Genomic DNA, 6,000 nt, shown 5'->3' with positions numbered 1-6,000 from the left:
TTTGAAGAACTTTTTTCTTTCTTTCTTTTTTATTTTTTTTGCAGAGGCAGATTTCTACAGAGCCCCTAAAGAGACATTAAGATCTCACGATAGGTTTGCAAATTCTCACTACACTATCGTGAGGTCTCACAATATTTTGTGAGATCTCACAAAACTACACTGAGTGCATTTTCTACCCATCTCATCTCTCTTCATATGACTTACTGTATGTCCTCTTGTGGGACTTCTCTTGAGTGCAGGAACTCTTCCAAATCCTCCCCAATGATTCCACAAGCTCACCTTCTTCATGTGCTGACCAGAATGCAGCAAACTGACCCAGACATGAATGACCTAAATTTAAATTTGTGCAAAAATACTTACTGAAAAATTGACTATAGTCATAATTAATATTAAAAGTTGAAATAAAGGCTACACGTGTACCACAATGTAGCAGAAAATGAATGTAGTCTTTTCTAATCGATAAGTTAACAGAGCCTAAGGTGACTGATGGTAAACAAACTGAGGGTAAACAAATCGATGTGACTGCCAGACACTTTGCTACTGAGACCAAAGGAAATAGGCTTCATTAACCTTTTGCGAGATCTCGCAAAAGTATTTTTTTTAATGCCCCTTTAGGGGCTCTGTAGATTTCATCTTGCCCCAAAGATTTTAATAGGATTTTAGGTCAAAGCATTATGCCCCCAAACAAAGGTTTGATGGGGCTAAATAGGAATCAACCAGTCTATCTATACACATGATTCATGTACTCCACCTCCTAAACCTTCTGGATTACTCGTACATAGAAACTTCACAACATGGCAGCACACTATTTCACTATTTCAGCACACAAGCAAGCACCTAGCATGGGGGGGTGGGTATTTTTTGAGCTCACTGAAAAGATTTCTAGTTGCTGTCCAGCTTAAGAGTCTATCCTTTCCTTTTGAACAAATCTTTTGGGCTGTCAGATGTGTGCTTTGGGTTGTCATCATGCTGATTTACTAAAGTCCTTCACCTCAAATCTTGTGTTCTGACACGAGGCAATACATTTTGCTATTTCATCATTTCTTTGATACATTCCATGCCTACAGTACCAGAGGCAGGACAGAACCACCACCATCTTTTACCCTTAGGCAAGTTATTTTCCTTACACGCTTTATTTTGTTGACCATAAACAAACTGATGCAGTGCTGGTGACATGAACATTAAAACACAGACCAGTGGAAGGCTTCAGAGCTCATGAAAATATGAAAACTGGCCCAACTGAATACTTTGCCCGAGCCGTATTCAAGAGTAATGTACATTTCCAAAGGTTTAACCAGAACATCAGTATCAGGCTGCAGAAGAAGCAATCATGCATGGCAGCATGACAGTGGATGGTAAATCTGTCTGGAGTTTGCAAAAACTGGGTGACTGTGTAAGATAGTGTAGCAGGTAACAGAATATTTGCAGAGGAATCTTTCAAATGGTGGTACAAGCACTAAATTTGGCACAATTACTCCTTAGACATTACTCTTTTGAAAAAGAAAACTATCCACATGATTTTTCAATAGGCGGCCAAGTAGGGCTTAATGAAGAATTACACAGGGGTCAAAATTTACAAATGCTCTAATCATATTGAAAACTATACCACAATATTTGTCTGATCATAAAGATTCCAAAAAGGTATAGTTTGGACTATCTTTGACTGAATGTTGTGAAGTTATGGGGTAAAAACAGCAAAAACTGTGACGAAGGTCAGTTTCAGTTTGTACAGAGGTCAAAAATGAAAGTGCATCCATCTAGGAATATGCTTCCCCAGACCATCACTGACCCACCACCAAACCGGTCATGCTGAATGATGTTACAGGCAGCATTAATGTTCTCTATGGCATCTCCAGACCCTTTTACATCTGTCACATGTGCTCAGGTTGAACCTGCTCTCATCTATGAAAAGTACAAGGCACCTGTGGTGGACCTTCCAATTCTAGCTTTTGCGGCAAATGCCACGCAAGCACCATGGTGCCAGACAGTTAGCACAGACAGAAGCAGATACCGGTCCTGCTGATGGGTTAAGAACCATCTATGGCCCTGTCAGCTCTCCCAGAGTAATGGCTTGTCTCCTGGATTCTCCTCCATGCGATTGAGACTGTGCTGGGAGACACAGCAATGGCAATGGCACATATTGATATGCCATCCTGGAGGAGTTGGACTACTTGTCCAACCTCTGTAAGGTCTAGGTACCACACCATGCTAGCAGTAGTGACACTGATACTAGCCAAATGAAAAACCTGTGAAAAATAAGTCAGAATAGATGATAAGGAAAAATGTCTGAGGCCTCCACCTATAAAACCATTCCTGTTTTGAGTACCATCACATTATTGCCCCTCTAGTGCACACTCGCTCACCTCACTCAACTTCAACTGTTTATCCAGGATTGGATCGCGGGGGCAGCAGCTCCAGCAGGGGACCCCAAACTTCCCTTTCCTGAGCCACAATAAGCACCGCTGACTGGGGGATACAGAGGCATTCTCAGGCCAGTGTAGATGTGCATCTGTTGTTAATTTCATTTACACTAAAGCAGCTGAAGCTGATTAACAACCCCCTCTGCTACTTAAATGACCAGATCAATATCCCAGAAGTTGAATTGACTGGATGCTATACTCTGATTAAAAAGTGTTCCTTATGTATGTGCGTGTGTGTGTGTGTGTGTATATATATATATATATATATATATATATATATATATATATATATATATATATATATATATACAGTGAGGAAAATAAGTATTTGAACACCCTGCGATTTTGCAAGTTCTCGCACTTAGAAATCATGGAGGGGTCTGAAGGTGCATGTCCACTGTGAGATACATACTCTAAAAAAATTCCGGAAATCACAATGTATGATTTTTTTAATAATTTATTTGTATGTTACTGCTGCAAATAAGTACACTCAACAAAAATATAAACGCAACACTTTTGGTTTTGCTCCCATTTTGTATGAGATGAACTCAAAGATCTAAAACTTTTTCCACATACACAATATCACCATTTCCCTCAAATATTGTTCACAAACCAGTCTAAATCTGTGATAGTGAGCACTTCTTTGCTGAGATAATCCATCCCACCTCACAGGTGTGCCATACCAAGATGCTGATTAGACACCATGATTAGTGCACAGGTGTGCCTTAGACTGTCCACAATAAAAGGCCACTCTGAAAGGTGCAGTTTTGTTTTATTGGGGGGGGATACCAGTCAGTATCTGGTGTGACCACCATTTGCCTCATGCAGTGCAACACATCTCCTTCGCATAGAGTTGATCAGGTTGTCAACTGTGGCCTGTGGAATGTTGGTCCACTCCTCTTCAATGGCTGTGCGAAGTTGCTGGATATTGGCAGGAACTGGTACACGCTGTTGTATACGCCGGTCCAGAGCATCCCAAACATGCTCAATGGGTGACAACTGGGACATTTTCAGCTTCCAAGAATTGTGTACAAATCCTTGCAACATGGGGCCGTGCATTATCCTGCTGCAACATGAGGTGATGTTCTTGGATGGCACAACAATGGGCCTCAGGATCTCGTCACGGTATCTCTGTGCATTCAAAATGCCATCAATAAAATGCACCTGTGTTCTTCGTCCATAACAGACGCCTGCCCATACCATAACCCCACCGCCACCATGGGCCACTCGATCCACAACACTGACATCAGAAAACCGCTCACCCACACGACGCCACACACGCTGTCTGCCATCTGCCCTGAACAGTGTGAACCGGGATTCATCCGTGAAGAGAACACCTCTCCAACGTGCCAAATGCCAGCGAATGTGAGCATTTGCCCACTCAAGTCAGTTACGACGACGAACTGGAGTCAGGTCGAGACCCCGATGAGGACGACGAGCATGCAGATGAGCTTCCCTGAGACGGTTTCTGACAGTTTGTGCAGAAATTCTTTGGTTATGCAAACCGATTGTTTCAGCAGCTGTCCGAGTGGCTGGTCTCAGACAATCTTGGAGGTGAACATGCTGGATGTGGAGGTCCTGGGCTGGTGTGGTTACACGTGGTCTGCGGTTGTGAGGCTGGTTGGATGTACTGCCAAATTCTCTGAAATGCCTTTGGAGACCACTTATGGTAGAGAAATGAACATTCAATACACGAGCAACAGCTCTGGTTGACATTCCTGCTGTCAGCATGCCAATTGCACGTTCCCTCAGATCTTGCGACATCTGTGGCATTGTGCTGTGTGATAAAACTGCACCTTTCAGAGTGGTCTTTTATTGTGGGCAGTCTAAGGCACACCTGTGCACTAATCATGGTGTCTAATCAGCATCTTGATATGGCACACCTGTGAGGTGGGATGGATTATCTCAGCAAAGGAGAAGTGCTCACTATCACAGATTTAGACTGGTTTGTGAACAATTTTTGAGGGAAATGGTGATATTGTGTATGTGGAAAAAGTTTTAGATCTTTGAGTTCATCTCACACAAAATGGGAGCAAAACCAAAAGTGTTGCGTTTATATTTTTGTTGAGTGTATTTGAACACCTGTGAAAATCAATGTTAACATTTGGTACAGTAGCCTTTGTTTGCAATTATAGAGGTCAGACGTTTCCTGTAGTTTTTCACCAGGTTTGCACACACTGCAGCAGGGATTTTGGTCCACTCCTCCATACAGATCTTCTCCAAATCTTTCAGGTTGTTGTGTGGGCCGCCAGAAGAGGAGGTACTGCTGGCCCACCACCAGAGGGCGCCCTGCCTGAAGTGCGGGCTTCAGGCACGAGAGGGTGCTGCCGCCACGGACACAGCCGGGAGTGACAGCTGTCTCTCATTATTTCCTGACAGCTGTCACTCATTCTTCATCATCTCACTCCATAAAACCCAGACATCATCTCCACCTCATCGCCGAGATATCATACTTCTATGGAGGTAACTTTCTCTGCCTGTATTAATTGATTGCAAGAGCTATTGTGTTGCATATATATATATATACGAGGTCTGTGAGAAAAGTATCCGACCGTTTTTCAAAAACCATATGGATTTGAATCATGTGTGATTGCATCAGCCAAGCTTGAACCTTTGTGCGCATGCATGAGTTTTTTCATGCCTGGCGGTTGCGTCATTCGTCTGTGAGCAGACTTTGTGTGAGCACTGGTCCACCCCTCTCGTCGTTTTTTTATTGCGAATAAATGTCTGAATCATTTGGAGCTTTGCTGCATCAATTTTTTTCCAGAAACTGTGAGAGACCTCCAGGTGGACACCGTTCGGAAAATTAATATGGCTTTCAGGGACGATTTTATGGGGATTACACAGATTAAGGAGTGATCCAGACGGTTTAAAGACTGCCCACAACTGCTGAGAGCGCGCCGCGCTCCGAGCGCCGATCGACAGGCTCCAACCCCACTGGAACAACCAGATCATTTCCAACATGAAGGCTTTGTTGATCCAGGACGTCATCTGACTTTCACAAAAAGGCAGAAGGCGTGGACATCAGCACTTTTTCGGCACATTCCACTGTTACAGGAGTTTTTTTTCATGGAAAGAAAAGCGGAGGGACACACCACGGAGCCGTTCATTACGTGGCACAAAACCACCTCCGTGTTGGTCTCACAGGACAGCTTTCAGGTGGATTTCAGACGGCTGTCGGTTGCTTTTCAGTCGTGTGATTATCCGAGAAATTGAGCATGAGCTGGACATGCCCCAACATGTCCTGTGAGGCTTCATCACGGCGTTGCTTTGCGCCATGCGGCTCCACCGCGACGCGCGGAACTCCTCCGCACGTCTGTCTCAATGTGCTGAAAAAGTGCTGATGTCCACGTCTTTTCACAATTCCTGTGCTAGTCAGACGACATACCGGATCAAGACAGCGTCCAGTTTAGAAATGAATGGCACATTCCACTGTTACAGGAGTTTTTGTCATGGAAAGAGGAGCGGAGTTCCGCGCATTGCGGTGGAGCTGCATGGCGCAAAGCAACGCCGTGATGAAGCCTCACAGGATATGTTGGGGCATGTCCAGCTCATGCTCAATTTCTTGGATAATCACATG

General features: G+C 44.0%; 1 long non-coding RNA gene across 1 annotated transcript; it reads right to left on the bottom strand.

The window, feature by feature from the left end:
* Window positions 1-208: 208 nt before the first annotated feature.
* LOC117527138 lies at window positions 209-591 on the bottom strand. The gene is made up of 3 exons (XR_004565449.1): window positions 571-591; window positions 496-498; window positions 209-291 (listed from the first exon to the last, which is right to left on the bottom strand). It is a non-coding gene; the product is annotated as an uncharacterized LOC117527138 (long non-coding RNA).
* Window positions 592-6,000: the final 5,409 nt, after the last annotated feature.

This window comes from Thalassophryne amazonica, chromosome 15 (assembly GCF_902500255.1).
Source record: "Thalassophryne amazonica chromosome 15, fThaAma1.1, whole genome shotgun sequence".
In the NCBI taxonomy this organism is placed as follows: Eukaryota; Metazoa; Chordata; class Actinopteri; order Batrachoidiformes; family Batrachoididae; genus Thalassophryne; species Thalassophryne amazonica.
This window is presented reverse-complemented; position numbering and strand designations above follow the sequence as displayed.